At 38.7% G+C, this 26,943-nt stretch overlaps 2 protein-coding genes across 7 annotated transcripts in view; one reads left to right on the top strand and one right to left on the bottom strand.

Annotated features, from left to right (window-relative positions):
• LOC137656292 (centromere protein V-like) overlaps positions 1–344 on the bottom strand; it is a 131,901-nt gene extending 131,557 nt beyond the window's left edge. The window contains exon 1 of the mRNA XM_068390496.1: positions 175–344. The gene's annotated coding sequence lies outside the window, so the exon portion shown is untranslated. The remainder of the gene's footprint in view (positions 1–174) is intronic.
• Positions 345–15,351: 15,007 nt separating this feature from the next.
• Positions 15,352–26,943, top strand: part of LOC137656253 (sedoheptulokinase-like) — a 166,075-nt gene continuing 154,483 nt past the window's right edge. The window contains exons 1-2 of one of the 6 annotated variants that reach the window (XM_068390441.1): positions 16,835–16,978; positions 17,176–17,327. The gene's annotated coding sequence lies outside the window, so the exon portion shown is untranslated. Of the gene's footprint in view, positions 15,428–16,062; positions 16,084–16,819; positions 16,979–17,175; positions 17,328–26,943 lie in introns of those variants that run through there. The other 5 variants (XM_068390434.1, XM_068390446.1, XM_068390456.1 and 2 more) reach the window with 5 other exon arrangements.

Here is a 26,943-nt window from a genome sequence, read left to right as displayed (position 1 = left end):
ATATATATATGAGGAATATATAGATATAATAATATAGTCTATACAGAATATAGAACCATCTTAGATAGGATGATATGGAATAAGATATATAGTGCCATAAGAAAGAAGATAAATTTTTACAAGTTATTAAAAGTTTGGATGCAGGATCTGAAATCAAAATGTAACATGACGTACCTGGGTCCTTTGCTAATCCTTTGTCCTTGTTTATATGAGAAACAAGTGAGTATTGGTATCACTTTCCTTTAACTGGCCTCCACAACAATTAAGTGTTACTTCACAAAGAGCACAAGCTAGGTTCCCTTCCCAGGGAAAGGTTCGACCCGGCAACTTGATCCTGGTCATTCCGGGAACTGCTAAGATCACGAAGTTCAAAGAAACCTAAAAACAAAAGGAAACGGACATTAGAATAAGTCAAGGGAGCAATTGTCCAATCTTGCCAGAATTAAGTCACTGGATATCAGTCTTGCCTAGTAAAGAAGGTTATCAAGATGTTTCTTTTCATTGCATATAAATTATATACTCAAGCATTATAAAAGCTTTGTAATTCCAAGTTATGCTTAAATGTTATTTCTTCATTCTCCATCGCTGTCTGATCGAGTTGCCTGCAAAAACGTATATTTCTACTGGCAGTGCCGTATTTATGTAGTGTGGCCCCCTCCCCCGAAAGCTACATATAAAGGGAAGAACAATGAAGTAATTGCATCCTCTTTTTATTTCATAAAGATATTCATATCTATAAAGAGAAGAACAGCAAGTATATACACATACAGATGAACAAAGCAACCCACAGAATTTACCAAATAGCTACACAAAGCCCAGTTAAAGGGACGACTAGCTGTAGGACCGTTAATTTCAAGGACCTTATCAAGCAATGTGTCGGATTTCACAAGACAAAAAAAATAGACTTTTCTTATCAAAACTATTATATTTAACAAATTTGACTGCTAATTTGTCATGCTCCATGTTATACCTCATCAAACTTTTGTGACGATATTTTTTTCTAGCTTTAGCTTCGGCAAACTTATCCACTAATTTGTTATATTCCATAGACTTTGCAACATTATGTTCAATTGATATTATTCCCAGAGCATTCAGTCATTCATTTAACATTGTTTACTGCAAGATCTTTATCATCTTCTGAAGCTCCACTCAGCACTGCCCACAGTTACAGAAGTTGCAAGCATGATCCTATGCACAATACTGGTGTTGAGGCATATTTCCATGAGGTTGTTACTGCAGATTTATTCCAGGAACTTTGTAGATGTAGTGAGAGATAGATTTTTGCTAACAACAATGGTTTTGTTGAAGTGGAATAATATATAATTTAGTGGAATAATATATAATGTATGCAAGTTTATAGTAGGTCTTTACTATTAGTACTTTAAGCATTTTTGACAAGAGTGTAATAAAAAAAATATAAAGGATAACTAACACTGGGCTAGATCTACTAAGATTTTTGGTGATCAACCTATCCTGAAGAAGGGTTATTATTATTTCATTCAACCTTGTTTCGAGTATTGCTCTCCTATCTGGCCTTCAGCTGCTGACTCGCATGTTAATTTGTTGGACAAGAACTTGCTGTCTATTAAATTTCTTATTCTTGATCTAGGTATTAATCTCTGGCACCGATGTTCAGTTGTTTTTTAATGCTTGTTGCATATTTTTTCATAATTCTGACCATTTTTTGCATTCAGATCTACCCAAACTGTACCATTCTGTACGTAATACTAGGTATACGGTTAGTTCTAACAGTCATGCCTTCTCCATCTCAAGGCTCAATACTACACAATATCCTATAAATTTTATTCCAGCTGTGACCACATAGTGGAATGATCTTCTTAATCAGGCACTTGAATCGGTGGAACTTCAGAAGTTCAAACTTGCAGAGAGTGTTTTTATGTTGAACAGGTTGACACAAGTATCTCTTCATAGTTTATATATGACAGATCTATTTTAACGTTTTACTGATCCTAATATATTTCATATTCCTTACTTTCCATAAAGTGTATTTCCTGTGCTCATTGGACTATTCTTTTCCTATTGGAGTCCTTGGGCTTATAGCATCCTGCTTTTCCAACTAAGATTGTAGCTAATAATAATAATAATAATAATAATAATAATAATAATAACAGCGGGTAAGGAGAAAGCCTAACCTCTGGGGTAACCATAGCAATGACCAAAGGTAACGGTAGCCGATGCTAAACTTACGTGTCATGCAGAACGAATGATTAATTATGAGAAACGCAAAAATATTTCATTCATATACTCTATGTTGACTCCACTTGCTTATGCATTGGTTTCACAACCATCAGTCCATGGTCAGATGATAGCAAAGTCCATTAGAAAAAAAAATATAGGTTCTGGCATTTTAATCTCACACGAATTTCTCAAGGTTGCCACATTATCTACTTTATACCGCCAATATATAAGTTTGTATGGTCTTTTTAATGAGTAGACTGGATAGAGGAAGTATTAATGATATGCTTAGGAGTGCTTAAGTAGGAACACTTACTGTAATTTAATAGAAATTTGTGAAGAAAACATAGTATGACGACCCTTGTCTATCACCACCTGAGTTTGTTATGTTTGTTTACAGGCGAAGATTCACGATTACCGCGATGAGAAGAATAGATACGAGCCTAAAACGTTTTCTGTATTAGTTCTATATATTCGCCGATGGCTAAAATGTTAATCTCATTTTGTTTATTCAAAACCATAGTTAGTATCTTTTTAAAATTGTATTTAAAACTCTAGTTAGTATATTTTTATTGTATTTAAAACCATAGTATAATGATTTCAGATTGTCTTTCTTTTAAAAGCAAGAAACAATGCGTATAAGAATATATTTTTGCATGATTTAGAACTATATATTTTGTTGGGGGCTATAAAATGGAAGATTGGTGACACTGGGGATCCTCTTAACACTCTCCCCACGTCTGGCTGGGGACTTCGTGAGGCGGTTCCTACGGCACTGTGTACGTACGGTATCTGGCTGGTATGTTATTCTACTTTCAAAGCCCGTCCTGGTTTCATGACATTCAGATCCGTTACCAAACTTCCAAAAACAAGACACGTCTGAGGGGTTTGTTTTGTTCGTATTTCGAGTCACAGCTTGGAGGTGATTTGCTAGAAAATCTCCTTTTCAAATATTAGACTGCTGAGCGTTCTCATATAATAATTTCATTTCGATTGGATTGGAGTTATATAGCTCGACACTATCGCCTACAAGGCTATACAGCACTAATGCACAACCGATGAAAGGCCTGTAATTACACTAGCTATGAAGTAAGAGTTGCAGAGATTGGACAGAAAGACGGAAGAGGAAAAAAAAATAAAGGAAGCTGAAATAGAGGTGAAGTAGAAGGATATAAAGTGAAGCTTGGGACCCAAGGGTTCTGCGAAGACGTTAAGCAATGGCTACATTACATACTGTTATAATTTGAATTCTCCTTACAAAGATAAAAATCGTTTGATAACACATAGCAAGATATTACAGAGAGTTTACTTAGATTTTCGTTGTCATAACATTATCACAAGATGTCAATTGTCAATCTAGTGTACCCTGTAAACCATACAAGGAAAACTGTTTATATTGAAATCAGCGTGGGTTGGACAATACTATGTCTAATAATGATTTTATTGACGTTTAAAGGCAAACAAAAATAGTAAGGCAAATCTTAAGTAAACAAAAAACGCATTCAAGTGAAAATTTGGGAAAATTAAATAAAGAATCGCTGAAAACATATAACCAGTTTTTTCTTTCGGTCACATTTTCTAGATTTCGCTACAACACTTGGTTGCCTATGGCTCACTTTAGCCAGCTTCACACCGATTAGTTGGAAAGAGGTACCAATTCATAGTGAGAGAGAGAGAGAGAGAGAGAGAGAGAGAGAGAGAGAGAGAGAGAGAGAGAGAGAGAGAGAGAGAGAGAGAGACCCATTTTGAGTTTATGAAGCTATAGCCTACGATGTTCCATTCTAAAAGCTTTTATGTAGATGAGGCCTCCCTGGTGGTGTGTACTTGCGCTGCTCATTTACATGACGTGCTATCCGTTACCTACGCTCAGTAATTCACCATTTAGTATACAAATATCAAATGAGACTGTAAACAGATTATAAATACAATAATAACCTCCCCTTTTCATTAGAATTTTCTTACATAATGCAAAACAATTATCTTAACTGTATTTCAAAGTAGGTTCTACAAAGTATTTACTTTATATTCGAGCTAAAAATTTAGACTTCAACAACTTATAGAACGACCAACATAGATAATTTTTATCAGAATATTATCTTATCAAGTCATACTTTATTCGGTTGCATAAGCAATTTGTTATTGGACTATTCATGGTACTTTCCTATGGTGCCAAAAAGGGAATGTGCTACGCTTCGAGCGTAACAACACTTTGGTATGTTACCCTAAAGGAAGAATATACTACATGAATACCTTTTCATTAGGCCAATTAGTTCATTTACATTTTTCCTGATCAATACACAAAGAAAACAGATTTTTATTGAGGACAAGACAAATCCCCAAGTAAAACAAACAAATGAATTTTCAACTCTTCTATGAAGGTCTATTTTTATTTCATTTTTTTAATTTTTGTTTTCATTTTTTTTTTTTAATCCATAAGTGTCTACTCAGGGTTTTACGCAAGAATATAAAAAAAGATTCAATATTTCAACTTAATACATTCAGAGTCCAAATTATTATTATAATCTATTCCTAACTTTGTATGAGCATTAGATTGCGATACGTCGGTCGGTCGAATGACATCAAAAACTTACTGCACTCTTATTTATCCTAGACTCACCTAATCTTATACGTAAACACTCAAATGTCATACAAAAATATTATTTTTGTCGCGAACGGAGTTGGTGACCTTATATGGAATGGCAATTTTTTTTTTTTTTTTTTTTTTTTTTTTTTTTTTTTTTTTTTTTTTTTTTTTTTTTTTTAGATATCTCACTCAACCCGTAGCCCAGTCATTCCCTAACCATAGATTTCGGAGCGAGATGGTGAGGGGGGGGGGGGGGGGGGGCTGATATTTTCAGCGGCGGAGTCAATAACTCTTATACCAATAAATATATTCTAATGAAATTTTAAGGGATTATTTAGGTATATATAAACTTTGTCTCTGCAAATTTTCATGTTCGTTCCTGCAATAGACATGCCCCGCCTGTCCCTTTTGTTCGTAAGTGACGACTTTTAGCTAAAAAATCAGTGAGGAGGAGCAAACTCCTCCTAGAGTGTTACAGATATCCAAATAATTTTCACAGGGTTTGATGGGTGTTATGTGAACTATTATTCATTCCAATTTTCGCATTGATACTTGTCATGGAAAAGTCACAGTAGCCATTTTTCGATATTGGCGGGAGGCCGATTTTCGGCGGCGCCGTAAATTACTCGTAGAATACTTCACATATCTAAATGACATTTACCGGGATTTATGGGATAGATATTTACTTTGTCCATATCATTTTTCATATTGATATCTGCCATAGAAAAGCCACAGCAAACGTTTATTTCGGTATGGGTTGATTGGTTATTTTGTGGAGGTGGAGTAAATTGTTCCTGGAATAATTTACATATCCAAATGAAAATTTCAGGGATTAATGGGAAACATAATTTCTCTGTTCCTGCCAAATTCCATGACAATACCTACAATTTAAAAGACAGCTATTATGTAGCCTTCTTAAATATGATGTTAAATGTAGCAATATTACAGTGAACTGCGTGATAGTGAGCGACATCAACTAGGGACAATGCTGATCTCATAAACAATATACGTCCCGAGTCCAGCTAGTGCTAAAACCTAATATAGATAAAGGTATAAATAGGTCGTAAAAAGTATGTCACGCAATTTTTGTTAATGAAATTCCTTCTAGCACTATAAGGTTTTACGTAAAAAAAAAAAAAAAATAATAATAAAAAAAAAAAAAAAAACAGAAAGGCATACCCGATATGCGCGCACATAAATTGTTTCAAGAAGCTCCTATTATTATTAGAAAAAAAAAAAAAACTATACGGTAAGTAAAGTTTACAGTTATAATGCTTAAAAGTTTCCAGTACCATGTCTGAACAACATTTAAAATTTCCAGCGCAACATACACAAGTTTTCTATTTCATTCTCACCCTCATTCTTTAAGGTATATTGATTAAATAGAAGACATATTTATATAATTGCAATTCTAATATTTACTGCAGATTATTGTTACCAACTCATCTTGATAACGTTCAAATCCACCATCGTCAGCATCGCCCCCCCCCCCCCACTCTCTCTCTCTCTCTCTCTCTCTCTCTCTCTCTCTCTCTCTCTCTCTCTCTCTCTCTCTCTCTCTCGGGGGCTTGGGCTTTTAATGGTCTTTTGTGCCTCACCGCTGGGATGTCATCGCAATACTAAATCATTGTCAGACAAAATGCACTAGGTACAAGAGTTGAGGAACACTTCAGATGACAATGCAGGTGGGTAAGGGGAAGATTCGTGATGGAAAACTCCCTCAAATCCCGGCCCCCACCCCGCGGCTATCTAATACAAGGAAAGTTTGTCCATAACTGCATAATGTTTGAAGTGCTGCGCTTTCAGCTTAAATTGCCCTCTTTCATGTTTTCTTCCTATGTAACAACACTAAGTTGTCTCGCTTGATCAGTCTTGGCAGAGGTGTAATATTCAAGTCAAGCACACTATCTGATGTTCTTGTGCTGGTGTTCTTGTGCTGGTGTTCTTGTGCTGGTGTTGTCCCACACAAACACACACACACACACACACACACACACATATATATATATATATATATATATATAATATATACATATATATATATATATATATATATGTATGTATATGTATTTATGTATATATATATATATATATATATATATATATATATATATATATATATATATATATATATATATATATATATAATAAAATGCATATTATTATTATTATTATTATTATTATTAATTGGAAAGCTATAACCCTAGTTAGAAAAGCAGAATGCTATAAGCCCAGGGGCCCCAACAGGGAAAATAGCCTAGTGAGGAAAGGAAACAAGGAAAAATAGAATATTTTAAGAACAGTAATAACATTAGAATTAATATTTCCTATATAAACTATAAATACTTTAACAAAACAAGAGGAAGGGAAATTAGATAGAATAGTGTGCCCGAGTGTGCCCTCAAGCAAGAGAACTCTAAGCCAAGACAGTGGAAGACCATAGTACAGAGGCTATGGCACTACCCAAGACTAGAGAACAATGGTTTGATTTTGGAGTGTCCTTCTCCTAGAAAAGCTGCTTACCATAGCTAAAGAGTCTCTTCTACCCTTACTAAGAGTTAAGTAGCCACTGAACAATTACAGTACATTAGTTAACCCCTTGGGTGAAGAAGAATTGTTTGGTAATCTCAGTATTGTCAGGTATATGAAAACAGAGGAAAATCTGTAAAGAATAGGCCAGTCTATTTGGTGTATGTGTAGGCAAAAGGAAAGAACCGTAACCAGAGAGAAGGATCCAATGTAGTACTGTCTGGCTAGCCAAAGGACTCCATGCCTCTAGCGGTAGTATCTCAACAGGCGGCTGGTGGCTTGGCCAACCGACTACCTACGATATATATATATATATATATATATATATATATATATATATATATATATATATATATATATATATATAATACACACACATATATATATATATATATATATATATATATATATATATATATATATATATATATATATATATATATGTATATCATCATCAGCCTTTATTAATCCACTCCAGAACAAAGGCCTCGGACATGTCCTTCCCAATGCGTCTGTTTATAGTCTTCCTGCGCCAGTTGTACCAACCGTGTTTCACACGATTGTACATAGTAACGACATTTCTTGTTTTGTATATATTATGCTTTGTATCTTCGCTCTCCCCTCGCACTGATAGGGACCTGAATAAACATGTCTGTTTTTCTCACCTTAACTGTTAACAGCAACGGTTGTCGGTTGAACATGAAATTGCCTGTTATGTTCTTATGTCCTTTTTGCCAGGAGTTTATGTATATATAAACGGATGTTCTGTAACATTATTTTATGAAATACCTCGACTAGCCAAAGGGAAGATTCCCAAAGGAAAGCCTCAATGTAAACCGCCCCAAGGTTTACTGTGGAAAATATAAGTTGAGGAGTTGTGAGTGGACTCTCCCAGTTATTATATGTAACAGATATTTGAGAAATGGTGAATTGCTCCCATAGTGAGGTTAAAAAAGACCATGTCTACTATGTTTGTTCCACGTCGTGGATTTTATGTGGTCTTTCATTTCTGTTGTCAATTTATCATGTGCACTTTTCTAACTCCTAATTCATTAGAATACAGTCACTGCTCATTATCTCGTGTTTTTGTATACTATTTAGAACTGAATATTCTTTAAATCTATTGTGCTCAGAAACTATGGTAACTCAACTCAAATGAGGCACTTGTCTGAGCTTATTATCCTACATTTTAAGAAAACCAACAATTTTGAAATGGGATGCCTTTCCTAGGGCTAGTGGAATAACAATTTATAGTTGGGCTTAGTACCCTGCTTTTCATAAATCTTGCTATGACTGTGGATACCATGTGATACGGGTCATATAAGTTTGTGGCAGGTATAACCACTTTTATTTGTGTTCCATCTAACGGAACCAAGACTTGGACGGTTTTATCTTTGATTTTCTTCTTACCATTATGGCTAAGATACAAGATGAGAGAAAGGCCTCTTGTGTGCTTAGTAATTTCAACACTCACAATGGGGAGTGGTTAAATTTTGTTTCTCCTGCTAATCGGCATGGCTTAAGATCTTTGGACTTTGTCTCTGAATCAGGCTGTGAACAAATCATAAGTTAAGCTACTCACAGTTCTGGTAACTGTTTGGACTTGTATACACCGACTACCCTGGTGTTATGACAAGTAAGGTTGGTTTCCAGTTGGGACATCTGATGATATCCTAGTTTCATTAATAATAATAATAATAATAATAATAATAATAATAATAATAATAATAATAATAATAATAATAATAATAATAATAATGTGGTGACTCTCGACAATGATTGCCAAAACGTGATCGTTCATGTTTAATATGAACGATCACGTATTTCTGGCTAAAGAAAACACATCGAGGGCAATGACTGAAGCAATATCTAATTCTGAGCATTACCCAGAAATGTGTAGACAAGTTTAAAAGTATAATCTACTTGTCAAATGAAGGGGAGTTTACTTTCAGTAATCTGCTTCATGTTATTGTTTGTCGTTATCGTTGTTGTCATTAAAAGTAATGGCTGCCTCAGTGGCATTAATCTTATAGAAGACCTCTTCAATGGTTCTGAAAAGGTTTTTTTTTCCTCATTCTTACTGCATTTCGTCAGTAATTGTAATAGTTATTCTCTATGAGTACTGTATTGATAATCTATGTATGTACAGCACACAGACAGTGCTGGAGGTTTCCAGATCCTTGCTGACCCTTCCAGTCAATCGTTTGTTTCTATGTAGAAAGGTCCACATTTTTGGGTATGATTCTAGTAAGTTTCCTAAGTCTATATACAGTTTAAGTCTGATAACTGCCAACGCCCTTTGCTTGCTTCTGTCCTGTTTTGTTTAGTAATTCAACCAGTCACTTAGTTGCATTCATGTAGTGCTCTCTTTATATTTGTTGGTATATTATAGAAGAATATGTCTACCAAGATATAAGAAACCACATAATGATGAATATAGAATTGTGTATGTCATTTCTACATTGCTTACTGCTTGTGTAAAGAACCCTCATTTATTAACATGGTGGCAGAGGTGGGATTGGAGTCACTCAAGTCTACATAGAAGATTTCCGATTTTCAAGAGTCTGAAGCTGTCACTGCTACAGTGAGTGCCTAAACAACTGTGACTGTGAAGTGTTGATCTCATCTATTCATTGCTAGATATACAGGGAAGTTATTTTTATTTTCTGATTACAGAGAATATATATAAGTTCAGTAACTTCTAAAACACAATATAGTGTTTAAAACAATATGGCAGAAGCACATTTCAAGTGGAACAGGTTTCTTGATAGTCACGATCCTAATTTAAGCAAAAGTTATAAGAAATGGTGTCGCTTGTTAGATGTTTGTTTGGTTGCATCTGGTGCGTTTGCGAAGACCAACTGTTTTATGTCGTGTGGAAAACTTTATCATTTTGGCATCTGAACACTTTCCTTGGAAAAAGGCAGATGGAACTGCTATGACAGAGGAAGAAAAGAAGAAGCCAGATAATTTATTGCTCATGATTGAGGTTGTAATTATGCGCCATGTGGTCTACATTATTCGATGCTTTCCTCGCTGAACTGAAAAATAAAGCGACGCCATGTAATTCCACTGAATTGGGCAGAATGATTAGCGGCAAGATTGTATTCTCCGCAAGAGGCAAGCTCCAAGAGGCTCTACTTTGGGAATCAAACTTAGATTTAAAGAAGGCTTGCGATAATTGCAGAGCATATGAATAATCTATGATTCATGTAAAGGAATTAGGAGGTGGAAGTGGAATATCTATCATGAAAGTGGAAAAATATCTGCAAAAGAACAAACTCAAAAGAAAGAGCAGAAGAACTCTGAGAAGAAATACGAGACGAAGAATGCAGTAAAACCAAAAAATGAAAAGATGGTGAAAGATTGCAAATTTTGTGGATGAAGTCATGCTTTTGGCAAGGATAATTGCCCTGTAAATGGCCAAATATGCAAAAGCTGCCAGAAGAAGGGACACAGCTGTAAAATGTAAAGAGCCAAAGGTACAGACAGTAGCGAATGATGACGGAAGCAACATGAAAAAGTGACTGCCTGCAGTGTAACAAAACGGTGATTCAAGAGCATATGCCATGATGAGATTCAATGTCTACAACATCAAATTTTTGCTTGACCCCGGTATAACGGGGATATTGGTAAAGTGATTTTGACTGTTGGGCCAACATGAATATTCCTATTTCTATAAAGGAAGAGGTGAATGGACTGGTAAAAAGCAAAATCGTAGTTCCTGTAGAAGAACTGACTAAATGGGTTTCCCAAATGGTGGCTGCTAGAAAGCCAAATGGGAAAATAAGAATTTGCTTTGACCGTCAACTACTAAATACAGCTCTACAACAAATCCACTACCGACTACTAACTTTTGACGATGTTCTTCCAAAGCTATTAAATACAAAGATTTTCATCGAATTAAAAGTAAAAGAAACATTTTGGCAAATAATACTTTATGATGAATCCTCAAAACTAACGATAATAAAAACACTTAAGGGAAGATTTCAATTGGCAAGGCTTTCATATGGTCTACAAGTATTGAACGAGATATTTCAAAAGAAACTTCATTATACACTTGTCAATTTGGAAGGTGTTGCCTGCGTAGCTAATGATAATGTTGTGCTAGGACATGGAAGCACCAATGAGGAAGCTGAAAAGAATCATGCAGTGAATCTTGACAACCTGGTATAATGATGCAAGGAGGAGTACATTATCCTGAACCAAGGGAACATGCATCTTGAAACAAAGGAGCAAAACTGAATTTCTTGGGCACAGATTACAAAGGACGGTACTAAGGCTAGCAAGGAAAAAGTTTGGTCGATTAGAGAAATGCCAAGTCCAAAAGATATCACATAAATTCATCATCTCTGTGGTATGGTACAGTATTAATTTTTTTTTCACTCCAAACCTTGCCAAGGACCTAGAGCAAATCCATAAGTTGTTAAGAGCAAGATTGATTTTGTCTGGTCTGAAGAATGTGACCAAGCCTTCAAGCAATTAAAACAGATCTGCAGCACGCCTGTATTTGCAATTTATGATCCTAAAAAGGAACTGGTTCTCCAAGCAGATAGTTCAGAGAAGGGCCTAAGAGCTGTACTACTCCAGGACGGAAGGCAATAGAATATGCTTCAAGAAATCTCTGATCGAATGAACGTAGATGGTCTTAGCTCAAAAAAGAAACTCTGGCAACAGTATTCCGCTTAGAGAAGTTTGATCAGTATACCATCAGAAGAAAGGTGATAATCCACAACTACTATAAACCACTTGAAAATATTTTTTAAAACTACTGAGTTTGGAAATCAAGCAAGTTCATTAAATGAGGAAGAGAATTTTTCACTATGATCAAGAGTTTATATGGAAGAAAGGAGAAAAGTTATATCTGGGAGATACGGTAAGTTGAGGTGTGGGGAGATGCGCCGAATCAAAGAATCTGCTAATTTGCACCTAAAAATGTACCTAACAAGAGTATTGAAGAAACCCAGGAGGCAAATTTGTGCCAAGTTGTCAAGAGCTGAAGGATGGCAACAGGAAAGAACTGGTCATCGCACATGATATAGCAAGTCAACTCTGGTAGAGGATCGAATGCAATTTATTTGAGCTCGAAGGACATGACTATCTAGTAGTTTTTGTCTATTACACCAATATCATCAAGTAAAAGTATCTAAAATCTCCAACAGCGAGAAATATTACTCATAGAATCAAGATGTGTGCCAGATTTGGAAGACCTAAGACTTTGGTGAGTGACTATGGTTCATAGTTCACTAGTCGGGAATTCCAGAACTTCATTAATGAATGGAACATTGACGTCCAAACGTCACCATCTTATCACCAGCAAGGTAATAGAAATGCTGATGCTGCATTGAAAATAATTAAGACCCTAATGAAGAGATATTTGAAAGAAGATTCAAATATGGATCTTGCACTACTAGAATAGAAGTAAACCAAGAAAAATATCTGTGTCTCTGCTGAAGCAATGTTTGGCTGGAAAATCGTGACTCAACTGCATGTAAATCAGATGAAAGAGGAGATAAGCGACCCTAAGATACACCAGACGTTAACGATAGAGAAGTCATATAACAAGGGAGCTAAAGAGCTACCAGAACTTTGCATTAATCAGCATGTTTCCTGGAAGAATGACAATACTGAGATCTTGGAAAGGAGGTAGAATCATAAAACAACTAGATGAAAGAAAATATCTCATCTAAGGTCAGGATGGAGGAACTTATGTCAGAGTCCGAATTAATTTGCGAACATAATCTGACATTTTAAGAAGAAGAAAAAGAAAAAGAAGAAAATGCAAATAATTTCACACATCTAACTTCTATTATTTGCATTTTCTTCTTTTTCTTCTTCTTCTTCTTCTTAATAATAATAATAATAATAATAATAATAATAATAATAATAATAATAATAATAATAATAACTAGCGGAACCCGTGTAAATTACACGAAATGATATTTTCAATACTAATTATCTCGTTCCTTACCTATAGCCTACATGTTTGAATAAAATGTGATAAGATTTGACTTGTATATTTATTTTTAAAATGAGCAATACATGAAACAATTTACAATACTTCTTTATATACAATATTTCTAGTGAAGGTAGCTCCTCTTCTCTGGCCATGAGTAGAATCATTCTGGGGAAAAATTTTCACTCTTACACTGCCTTGCTCTTGAGAAGGCTACATAAAGTTGTCCATGAGTGAGGCAAGGTTGTGGTAGGTAGATCCTAACCTTATCGAAAGTCTGTCCTTGAGCTTTATTAATGGTCATTGAGTATGATAGGCGGACGGGAAAATCAGATTTGAAGCAAAGGGTGTTCAGAATTATTAGAAATCTTTTACAATAAGAACGGATTAGTCGTTAAACGAAAAGGCCCGAGATTAATTTTATAATCTAGGTTATGGAAATTGATAGAACTCAATTTTTTGTCTAATATCTAAAAAAATAAGTCAGGTGCTAAAGACAAAATTGGGAAAACTATATAAGATGTGCTTTGGTTAAGTAATCAAAGTCTAATGTGAATTTATAAGAGTATACCATGAAATTATTTCCGTTTTCTTCAAAGCGTGACACAAAATAAATAACACACACGCTATCGAATTAATATATAGATAATACCATTATCATTACCATTACCATCATTATCATCATTATCATCATCATCGTCATTATTATTATTATTATTATTATTATTATTATTATTATTATTATTATTATTATTATTATTATTATTATGGGAAGGAAAACAAATAAGGGTAAAGAAATAAGGGAAGGATATAAAGATTAAATACAAAAATAACAAGAAGGCAAATAGTTATTGTATCATTAACGAAATGTTAAAAACAAGCTAATGACAATAAAAGAGAGTATGTTGATCTGTCAACAAACAACCATTGTAAGAGACAATATGACAAAAAAAAAAAAAATAAACATTTCGGCTGTTGCTTTCAGAAGAGATAATCTTTTAATAAGTGGTCGATTCCTAAAGGAGATTACTACAAGAATTTAGCTAGCTACGTGAGAAGGTATACTGCGAAGTCAGGAATATGGCAACATGTGTTTTTGGCTTTAGGTACACTTCGACCTTCTTCGTAAATTTGACAGTATAAATGTGTAGACAAAGATAATGGTTAATCTAGATCTGCACACTAAATTAATCCCTTGTCTTATTCCACCCGGCCCTTTACAATATATATATATATATATATATATATATATATATATATATACACACACACACACACACACATATATATATATATATATATATAGTAAAAACTATTTTAAAACATCAACTGATACTTCCACCTAAACTGCTGTATAAAACAAGACAATTGGATATGTTCACTTTCAGAAAAAAAAAAAAAAAACATTCTTTGACCAGCATTTCCCCAATATCTGTAAGATCTCAAGATATACCAAAGTGCAACTGCACATAATGTAAAAGCCCAGAGCCTTTAAAAGACCACAAGCAACTTTAGTCTTGAACACGATTTGGTCCAATGGTTTGTTTAATAAAACGGTAAAGTGGGGTGCTTGCGTAGGAAGAGGAGCGTTGATGAGATTATAATGAAAGAACTAAAGGTCTAATCACATTCTCCCCAATGCTTAACAAAAACAGTCTTAAGCTTTTCTCCTTTAGGCTGCTGAAAACAAATACTTAGTAATCAATTATCTAAGTCTAGGTTATCTTGGAAAATAGTTTGATAGTTTCATAATGATAAATGAAAAGGTCATTATGTCCATGTCGTGAACCCTTTATAAGTGCACACGAATATAATACTTTAACAATGAGATAAAATGAATGGCAGTTCTTTCAAATAAGGTACCACTCGATGAATGTGATGACTCATGCCTCGAGTTATTTATCTCTAAACCAAACATATTAGCAATCGAGAAAAGTTCGGATATCACCACGATTAAAAAGATTTAATAATGTTCTCTTGACAGCTGGACACATAAAACCACTGCCTTATCAACAGAGATGATACACAACAGATAGCATAAGTAGACGTAATGAAGCACCCGAGTGTGCACCGCGATACTGTTTATTAAAACTCTTTGAACGTATACCACCTTCGAGAGGTTACATCCCGTCACAGTTCATAAATCAAGCTCAAGAGAACCAGTGAGGGTTTTTTCTTTCGTTCTCTTCTTACTCTCCCGTCCAATCCCAGCCGTGCACTGCCTGCAGTCCTGCACTTATTTTCTTTTTTAGTTCAATAACCCCCTGTCTTAGCAACGAGTCATATTAAAAATGAAAGCAACTCATTCATCATAGAAATCCAAGGTCGTGTGCGCTGGCACTTTCGATTTATCTATGAACTCTCCTCTCATGCAACTCTCAATATTGTTCAAAACTGGTTGTAATTTCACCAGCTATATCAGTATATTGTAATATGAAACCAACCCGTAATTGTCAGATTCGATATTTTAACGCAATTAGCACTTATAATTCTACATAATACATATCAACTGCTTTTATCTTACTTGCGATGAGAAATAGATGAAAGCTTTGCTAAGATTTTAATGCGCGCGCGCACGCACGCACACACACACACACACACACACACACACACACACACACATATATATATATATATATATATATATATATATATATATATATATATATAGAGAGAGAGAGAGAGAGAGAGAGAGAGAGAGAGAGAGAGAGAGAGAGAGAGAGAGAGAGAGAGAGAGAGAGTTGTATAAGTATCCAGATGCAACACAGCAGATCAATCATAATACTCTAATCATCATCTCTTCAGCGTCAGTTTAAACGTATGTCTTCTCTTCCTTTATACCCAACACCATGTGTGTATAACATCAGTGTTAATTAAGCGAAGTTTATGTGAACATGGAAAGGCCTTCTCAAATTAACATTAATTATAGCTGTGTATTCTTACGTTCTCCTTAACATCCCCTGGTCCATTCCTCCCATGTGCTATCATCAGGCTTTCGACCCCTTAACTTTTCCCCTACTCTTAAAATAGTGACGGAGTCCTAGAACGCATTTTATAAATATAAGAAATTAATAAATTGAAGCTGCACGGGTAAAGCTCGGATTTCTACGAACCCTATGGAATGCAGGATCATTTCCCCTTGTGTTTCAATAAATTTCATAACTGTTTGCAAACCAAATCCTTACCGATCAGCTACATGTTGAATATCAGAAAGGGGATTATTTGCAAGTAACACGGTGACACATATCAACATAGAGTCGAAATGGTGCCCTCATTAAGAAGTGTTTGAAACAAAATAGAATTACATTGTTACTTAAGAAATTGATGATTTTCGGAAAGAGCCGAATAGCACTGACGAAAACTACGCCTGGTGTTAGAGATTCAGGTTAGCCCATTTTCCGAAATCCCATCACACATTATTAAGCGCGTAACTGGGATATAAAGCAGAATTATTATATGAATATTAGTTTTAAAAACAACATTTATTATAATTGTTTTAAAAGGAACCAAGTTTTGTTATGATAACTAAAAGAAGTATCTACTACTTGGCAACGCTCTTCATTTGCTGCATCGTCTGCAGCAAGAGTTTACCCGAGTCCAAACATCCCACCAAAAACAAACACTCGGTAATTACTTACTAGCCTTCTCTTAGGAGCTTACCCAGGAGAACTACATCAACATCTTCCCATCACTCTTCTGAGACTTATATACAGGTGAATGTGGAATATTTTCTGTATATATTAATTAGAAACCAGGTTGTGGTTAACTTATTCGCATTCACACAGTCACAATTAACCTCGTCCTTTTCGCTGTCTTGTAGATCAAAATCCAAGGACAAAAAATTTATGAAATTTCATATTACAGGGATTCTAAATTACGGTCAATGTCAGCACATTAACAATTTTATAAGAATTTCAGTGAAGTAGTTGAGTGAATCATTGTAATTTGGAAACATATCATGGATTGATGTGAATCCCAACTTGGTGTCATTCACGAAATCAGCAGGACGATCTCAGAATTCTGACATTCATTTGCCGGCATATTCATCTTATTGCTGTCAAGGTTAGTTTGGTTATCCTGTGAACATAAGTGTCTATTCTGTTGTCAGCATTGTACTTTTACTTGTAGTTGTCTTGGTCTAATATAATTTCTTGCCATTTCCAGTGACGCCAAATACTATCAAGTTGTCGTCTAACTGTCCTTTGGACTTGGTGTCGTATTAATATTTTTCATGGCTACTTTATTGCAATATTTAGCACAATATAAAGGTTTTGGAAAAGTGATTGATTGAATAGACCCAGAGGGATAAGGTATAGCCTATACTGTGGGACATGTTGAATTTTATAGATTGTTATCAAAAGGCGCAATTGTGAGCTACAACCTATTTCATAATTGTGTTACTGGTAGGCTTCCAGTAAGGCAGCTTTTCAGGTCGGGACAAGACCAATTAAGTAATAGGATGTTAGTTATGAATAAGGTGTGGGTAAAATTAAGGTGTTTTTGTCAAGCATTGGGGTTATAGCATTTATTGTAATTTGATTTCATGAAGAATATTATATGCTAAAGAGGCTGGTAGGCTATTTGATTTTTGGACCAGTACACTAATACGAAAAATTATAAACACTAGAATTTGAATGTATTTGATAGTTATTTCTGTCACAATTGCTCTATAATTTACCCGTGAACCAATCAGATATACTGTACATTAATGTATCATGAAGCATATGGTGTCCTCGGTCACTGGGTAATTTGAGGGTGAGGAGGCGTGAATTCTTCCCAAAGTAAAAAGGGTAAAGGTGATTTTTCCTTGGTTGTGATAAGGGCAAAAGAATGGGTCAATGTCTACATGTGACGGTGCAAGGGTGAAGATATACCAGAATTGCTTCATCTCATTGTCCTCTCTGCATCTGAGAGTTTTGAAGTGTGCCTCAGATAAATTAGAGATTTTTTGGATGATGATAATGAAATAATGTGTCAGGATTGTTAGAATGGCAATTACAGAATGCCACTGTGCTAACCTAACATAATTTAACCTTGCCCTCCCCTTCCCTCTCCTCTTTTCTGTCTATGCTAACGTAAGTCTCAATTGCTTGGGGTCATAGAGAACAGGAATATATTGTAAAATACCCATTCTTAATCTAATCAACATAGCCAGTACTGCTTTAGTATTATATACAGTACAAGTAAATTATATTTTTCAATATTAATCTTACCCGATGATCATGTAGCTGTCAACTCCGTTGCCCGACAGAAATCTACGGTCGGGATACGCCAGCGATCGCTATCCAGGTGGGGGTGTACTCAACAGCGCCATCTGTGAGCAGGTACTCAAGTACTTCTTGTCAACAAGAACTCAATTTTTCCTCTGTCGTGCCGCCGGCAAGACCTACTTGGATACGCTGTTGATTTTGGAGTTATTGTTCACGATTTGGTGATGTATTTGCTCTAAAGTTTAGCCTTCGCTGTTCAGGAAGCTTTATCCTTAGCTTAGCAAGCTTTTGGAATTAATTTGATTTATTGGTTAACGAACTTTGCTTAATTTTGGAATTCCCCCTTGACTACTTCTAAATTCAAGATGTCTGACCAGTCACAAGTTCCTAAATACAGGCAGTGTAGTGTTAGGACTTGTACTAGGCGTCTTCCGAAGGCCTCTATAGATCCTCACACCGTATGGTCCAATTGTAGGGGTAAATCCTGTCAATTGGAAGATCGATGTGGGGAATGTGCTGGGCTTTCGGAATTCGATTTTAACGAATTCCTTAGATATGCACGTAGGTTAGAGAAGGAGAGAGATAGGAGGAGTTCTTCTCGCTCTGTGGATTTTTCCTCTCCCCATGCCCCTCAACCTTTTCCTTCCCCTGTGGTGGTGACTCCCGAACCTGCTACGAGTGCTCAGCCTGCAATGGCTGATATGTTGCGTGCCATTCAGGCTCTCGGTGAGAAGGTGGAGTCGTTGGTTAGTGACCGCAATCAGCTCTTGGCAGATGTCAGAGAGCTGAAAGCGAAGAGTGCAGTGGGAAGTGTTAGTGCTAGTGATGTGCATAGTGTCAGTGTCAGTGTTGCGCATGAGGGTACATCTGTGCGTGCCAGTCGTCCTCCCAGTCCGGGACCTCTTGCAAGCTCCCGAGCCCAGGGGAGAAGCAATGTCGAAGGACCAAAGGGTTCGGCAGGCCTTGATCGGCGCACGGATGTATCCTCAGTGGTTGCGGACGTATCTGTTAAGGATCGTCCCATCCACATACAGACGAATGAGCCCTTACATTCCTCGTCTGTGGAAGAAGTTTCCAGGAGGAAACGGTGGACCAAGGTCTCACGACCGCTCAAACGTAAGGTCCCTTCCGAGCTAGTCCAACGGGCCAGGTGTAGCCACTGGGTCAGTTCGGACTCGCCGCAGTCATCTGATGACTGCACACCTCCCAAGAGAGGTAGAGTGGTCCCTCAACAGGCTACTGCTCCGTCTGTTGTTGCTCCAACCACAGTAGACCCTAAGTGGTCCATGCTGCAGACTATGCAGTCTCAGCTTGCGGCATTCATGCAGGAGTATCATGCCGAGAAAGTTAACACCTCTCCTGTTAACCTACAACCCGCAGAGGTTGTGCGCTCAGCAGATACTGCGGCTGCCTGCTCCCACACTCCACCTGTGAGAGCTCCTCCACCGATGCGCAGTCCTCCCTGCCAGACGCATGTTCTTGCTGCACCATCTGCTAACATGCGTGAGCTGCCGCATCAGGAGTTGCCGGGTTCCAGCACTATGCGGCATTCTCCTCAGCCCATGCAGCATGCTCTGCATACCTTACAGCATGCTCTGCATACCTTACAGCATGCTCTGCATACCATGCAGCATGAGCCGCATACCTTACAGCATGCTCTGCATACCATACCGCATGCTCCTCAGCCCACCGCAGCCCCTCCCACACACCAGCCCTCTGCTTTTGTTGTTGCCAGCTCGCAGACCGACCAGCAGAGGCATGATGTTGGATCCGCAGGTACGCATGCACCCGTTCTGCCGGATTCAGCCGTTCAGCTTGCTGCTCTGCCTTTGCCACTCACAACTCAACTTTCGGATGATGATGTATCGGATGATGAAACTGCACATCTGGATGAACCTCACTCTGATATTGAAGGACACAAGTCTTCGCCACCCTCCTTAGACTTTCGCAAAGTCCTTGCCTTGTTCAGGGACTTGTATCCTGAGCATTTTGTGTCTGCAACCCCTCGTTCTCCTCCCTCCGAGTTTGCTCTGGGCATGCAGTCTGCTGCGCCTACCTTCACCAAGCTTGTTCTCGCCAGATCATCTAGGAGAGCTTTGAGGGTTATGGGGGACTGGTTGCATTCCAAGAAGCAACTGGGAAGGACCTCTTTTGTCTTTCCTCCTCCCAAGCTTGCTTCTAAGTCGAGCGTCTGGTATGCCACGGGAGAGGAACCCGGCTTGGGGGTTCCTGCCTCTGCCCAGGCCGACTTCTCAAGTCTGGTTGACTCTCCCCGCAGGTTGGCTATGAGACGTTCGAAGATCTGCTGGTCCTTTTCCGATTTAGATCATCTGTTGAAGGGAGTCTTTCGTGCCTTCGAGATATTCAACTTCCTCGATTGGTGTTTGGGAGCCTTAAGCAGGAAGACTTCCCCTTCAGATAAGGACTCGGCCATGCTGATCATGTCTAGCATGGACAAGGCAATTCGGGATGGGTCTGGTGAACTTGCGGCTTCATATGTATCAGGAGTCCTTAAGAAGAGAGAACATCTTCGCTCCTTCTTATCTGCTGGTATCACTCCTTGCCAGAAGTCAGAGTTGTTGTTTGCTCCTCTCTCCAAGTGTCTGTTTCCGGAGGAGTTGATTAAGGGGATGGCTGCCTCACTTATCCAGAAGGATACTCATGATCTGATGGCTTCTTCTGCACGTAAGGCTAAAACCTTACCTTCCGTGCCTAGACCCTTCCGCCCTGCAGCAGTTGACACACCTGCTTCTAGGTTCATCCCGCCCTTTCGTGGCAGAACCTCCAGCAGAGGAGGTACCCGTGCAGACAGTCACCGTGGCAAGTCCAAGAAGGGTTCCAAGTCCGTAAAAGGCAAGTTTTGACTGCCTTCCTCTCCAGACAACAGTAGGAGCCAGACTCAAGACCTTCTGGCAAGCTTGGGAGAGCAGAGGTGCAGACGCTCAGTCTGTGAAGTGGCTAAGGGAGGGATACAGAATTCCGTTCTGCCGCAATTCCCCTCTAGCTACATCTCCCATCAACCTCTCTCCCAACTACAAGGAGAAGGACAAGAGGCTAGCGTTGCAACAAGAGGTGTCGCTCTTGCTACAAAAGGAAGCGGTGGTCATAGTCCGGGATCATCAATCCCCGGGCTTTTACAACCGTCTCTTCCTGGTAGCCAAGAAGACAGGAGGTTGGAGACTGGTGCTGGACGTCAGTGCTCTCAATGCTTTTGTCACCAAGCAGTCGTTCACGATGGAGACGACGAAGTCGGTCCTAGCAGCGGTCAGGCAGGAGGACTGGATGGTCTCGTTAGACCTGAAAGACGCATACTTTCACGTCCCCATCCATCCAGACTCCCAACCTTTCCTAAGATTCGTCTTTGGAAAGGTTGTGTACCAGTTCCAAGCCCTGTGCTTTGGCCTAAGCACGGCACCTCTTGTGTTTACCAGACTGATGAGGAATATTGCGAAATTCCTTCACTTGGCAGACATCAGAGCCTCCCTCTATTTAGACGACTGGCTTTTAAGAGCTCCCACAAGTCGTCGCTGTCTGGAGAATCTCAGATGGACTATGGATCTGACCAAGGAACTGGGCCTCCTGGTCAATTTAGAGAAGTCCCAGCTCGTCCCATCCCAGACCATTGTATACCTGGGTATGGAGATTCAGAGTCGAGCTTTTCGGGCTTTTCCGTCGGCCCCAAGGATCAACCAAGCCCTAGAATGCATCCAGAGCATGCTGAGAAGGAACCGATGCTCAGTCAGGCAGTGGATGAGTCTAACAGGGACACTTTCATCGCTGGCCCTGTTCATCGAGTTAGGGAGACTCCACCTCCGCCCCCTTCAGTATCATCTAGCTGCTCACTGGATAAAGGACATGACGCTAGAGACGGTCTCAGTTCCTGTTTCCGAAGAGATGAGGTCTACTCTAACGTGGTGGAAGAACAGCATTCTTCTCAAGGAAGGTCTACCATTGGCTGTTCAGACCCCCGACCACCGTCTCTTCTCGGACGCATCAGACACGGGCTGGGGTGCGACACTGGACGGACAGGAATGCTCGGGAACATGGAATCAGGAGCAAAGGACACTTCACATCAATTGCAAGGAGTTGTTGGCGGTTCATCTGGCCTTGATAAACTTCAAGTCCCTCCAGCTAAACAAGGTGGTGGAGGTGAACTCCGACAGCACCACAGCCTTGGCTTACATCTCCAAGCAGGGAGGGACTCATTCGAGGAAGTTGTTCGAGATCGCAAGGGACCTCCTCATTTGGTCAAAAGATCGAAAGCTCACGCTGGTAACGAGGTTCATTCAGGGCGATATGAATGTCATGGCAGATCGCCTCAGCCGGAAGGGTCAGGTCATCCCCACAGAGTGGACCCTTCACAAGAATGTTTGCAGCAGACTTTGGGCCCTGTGGGGTCAGCCTACCATAGATCTGTTCGCTACCTCAATGACCAAGAGGCTCCCGTTGTATTGTTCTCCGATTCCAGACCCAGCAGCAGTTCACGTGGATGCCTTTCTGCTGGATTGGTCCCATCTCGACCTGTATGCATTCCCGCCGTTCAAGATTGTCAACAGGGTACTTCAGAAGTTCGCCTCTCACAAAGGGACACGGCTGACGTTGGTTGCTCCCCTCTGGCCCGCGAGAGAATGGTTCACAGAGGTACTGCAATGGCTGGTCAACGTTCCCAGGACTCTTCCTCTAAGAGTGGACCTTCTGCGTCAACCTCACGTAAAGAAGGTACACCCAAACCTCCACGCTCTTCGTCTGACTGCCTTCAGACTATCGAAAGACTCAAGAGCTAGAGGCTTTTCGAAGGAGGCAGCCAGAGCGATTGCCAGAGCAAGGAGGACATCCACTCTCAGAGTCTATCAGTCTAAATGGGAAGTCTTCCGAAGCTGGTGCAAGGCCAATGCAGTTTCCTCAACCAGTACCACTGTAACCCAGATTGCTGACTTCCTGTTACATCTAAGGAACGTAAGATCCCTATCAGCTCCTACGATCAAGGGTTACAGAAGTATGTTGGCAGCGGTTTTCCGCCACAGAGGCTTGGATCTTTCCACCAACAAAGATCTACAGGACCTCCTTAGGTCTTTTGAGACCTCAAAGGAACGTCGGTTATCCACTCCAGGCTGGAATCTAGACGTGGTCCTAAGGTTCCTTATGTCATCAAGATTTGAACCGCTCCAATCAGCTTCTTTTAAGGACCTCACATTAAAAACTCTTTTCCTCGTGTGCTTAGCAACAGCTAAAAGAGTAAGTGAGATCCACGCCTTCAGCAGGAACATAGGTTTCACATCTGAAACGGCTACATGTTCCTTGCAGCTCGGTTTTTTGGCTAAAAACGAGCTTCCTTCCCGTCCTTGGCCTAAGTCGTTCGAGATCCCAAGCCTGTCCAACTTGGTGGGGAACGAACTGGAGAGAGTACTTTGCCCAGTTAGAGCTCTTAGGTACTATCTAAGAAGGTCAAAACCATTACGAGGACAATCAGAAGCCTTATGGTGTGCTATCAAGAAGCCTTCTCTACCAATGTCAAAGAACGCAGTTTCTTACTACATCAGGCTTCTGATTAGAGAAGCACATTCTCATCTGAAGGAAGAAGACCTTGCTTTGCTGAAGGTAAGGACACATGAAGTGAGAGCTGTGGCTACTTCAGTGGCCTTCAAACAGAACCGTTCTCTGCAGAGTGTTATGGATGCAACCTATTGGAGAAGCAAGTCAGTGTTCGCATCATTCTATCTCAAAGATGTCCAGTCTCTTTACGAGAACTGCTACACCCTGGGACCATTCGTAGCAGCGAGTGCAGTAGTAGGTGAGGGCTCAGCCACTACATTCCCATAATCCCATAACCTTTTTAACCTTTCTCTTGAATACTTTTTATTGTTGTTCTTTGGGTTGTACGGTTGGCTAAGAAGCCTTCCGCATCCTGGTTGATTTGGCGGGTGGTCAATTCTTTCTTGAGAAGCGCCTAGGTTAGAGGTTGTGATGAGGTCCTTTAGTATGGGTTGCAGCCCTTTATACTTCAGCACCTAGGAGTCGTTCAGCATCCTAAGAGGACCGCTAGGCTCAGTAAGGATGACGTACTTAATAAAGGCAGAGTAATGGTTCAAGTCGACTTCCTTACCAGGTACTTATTTATTTTATGTTTGTTATTTTGAATAACTAATAAAATGAAATACGGGATACTTAGCTTCTTTGTTAACATGTATGCTGGTCTCCACCCACCCCCCTGGGTGTGAATCAGCTACATGATCATCGGGTAAGATTAATATTGAAAAATGTTATTTTCATTAGTAAAATAAATTTTTGAATATACTTACCCGATGATCATGAATTAAAGAACCCGCCCTTCCTCCCCATAGAGAACCAGTGGACCGAGGAGAAAATTGAGTTCTTGTTGACAAGAAGTACTTGAGTACCTGCTCACAGATGGCGCTGTTGAGTACACCCCCACCTGGATAGCGATCGCTGGCGTATCCCGACCGTAGATTTCTGTCGGGCAACGGAGTTGACAGCTACATGATCATCGGGTAAGTATATTCAAAAATTTATTTTACTAATGAAAATAACATAATTCTTACCCTGTATACTGCATATATTTGTGTGTATATATATATATATATATATATATATATATATATATATATATATATATATATATATATATATATATATATATATATATATATATATATATGTGTGTGTGTGTGTGTGTGTATGTGTGTGTGTGTGTGTGTGTGTGTGTATGTGTCTGTGTGTGTGTGGAAATATAGGGAATGGTGAGCCATGATTGCAGATATGTTTCGGGATGTGGCACCTGGATGATGATGATATGTGGATGGATGAAAATCAACTCAATATTGTGCTCAAATAATAAATTTCTACTGTATACTGTATGCATTATTCATGAACTGCATTGCAATATTAGAGATCTTAAAATTGCCTCCAGATAGTATGATATTTCATTATGCTCAGGAATTTTGGTTTCTCAAATGAGGCACTCGTCTGAGCTCCTTATTCCAGAAGTTTAGAAACCAATAATTTTGAAACAGAATGCCATTCATAGGGCAAGGGTAATGGTGGTGTATATTAGAAGCGAGTTTAGTACTATGCTTCTCATAAGTGCAGCTATGAACGTGGATGTCATGAGATTCAGGTCATAAAAGTTTGTGGCTGGCATGATAACTAACTTTTAATTGTGTTCTATCTATGGGAATCCAGACTCTAGTGATTCTATCTTTGATTATCATTTTACCACTATGACTAAGATTCAAGAAGAGGATAGAAAGGCCTCCTTTGTGCATGTTGGTGATTTCAACTCTTACCATAGGGAGTGGTTAAATTCTGTTTCTCCTACTGATCGCCATGGCTTAATAGCTTTGGACTTTGGCTATGAATCAGGCTGTGAGCAAATCATAAGTGAACCTACTGAAGGTCTAGTAACTGCTTGAACTTAATTTACAATGATTCCCCTGGTCTTTTAACAAGTAATGTTGGTTCTCCAGTTGGGATGTCTGATTGTGCCATGATTTTGTTAGTAATTAGGACTGAGCAGCCTGACCCTGATATGTCATACTCATGTAAGATATATTTAGAATCTCAAGTAGACTGTAATGCCATTTTGAGTTATCTTTTGCATTTGAATTGGTGTATGTTGAATAAGTGTGTTGTGCCTCTTGCTCTTGTTCAGATTCAGGGATGAGGCATGGCCTTTGCAACAGTGCCTCTAATAATCCAGCAATTTAAGTTTATCTTTCTTCTATACAGTACTTGAATGTGAATCTGATCATCATAATTGATAGGCGCATCCCTTCGTGTGTGGTAAAGTACCAAGTGAAAGACAAATCCCAATTCAATGATGATTGTAGACATGCTTATTTGGAGAAGCAGGAGGGCTATCATCTCTGGAAAGGTATCAGCTCAGATTTGACTTGGAATAACTACATTCCGCTAAGAACTGTTGCTCAGAGAATTTATGCTTCAACTTAAAAGGAATACAATTTGACCATGAGAGAACGCCTTTCTGGTACAACTGAGGAACATAAATGGTGGGCTACCCTTAAATCTGCGCCCTTTGGTGTAGATTCAACAGTTCCTCCTTTACTTAAAGTAGATGGGTCCGTCACTCACTGTCTAAGGGAAAAGGTAACCCCTTTTGGAGAATGTGTTTGACAGTAAGTAGAGTATTGAGAAACTTGATCTTCCTCATTCCTGTTTTTCTGAGGCTAAACTAACTAGTTTAGCTTTCTGACCCCATCAAATTTACTAACTTAGCTTTGGCATATTTTCCATGGTCACCTGTCATCATTGGAGAAGCTTGTACCCTACAGGCATTCCCACTAGCTCTTGCTTTTGTGGGGCCTGAAAAATCTCTAAACAACTTCCAAGAATATGCCTTCTCTCAGTGCTATTGAGCTAGGAAGTGAAGGCCAAAATAACTTTGTGGGTATACAAGAGGAACCCCATAGTGGTAGTATTGCTGAACTTCC

This window comes from Palaemon carinicauda, chromosome 1 (genome assembly GCF_036898095.1).
Source record: "Palaemon carinicauda isolate YSFRI2023 chromosome 1, ASM3689809v2, whole genome shotgun sequence".
Classification (NCBI taxonomy): domain Eukaryota; kingdom Metazoa; phylum Arthropoda; class Malacostraca; order Decapoda; family Palaemonidae; genus Palaemon; species Palaemon carinicauda.
Note: the sequence above shows the minus strand (reverse complement) of the source record. Positions and strands in the feature narration are given on the sequence as shown.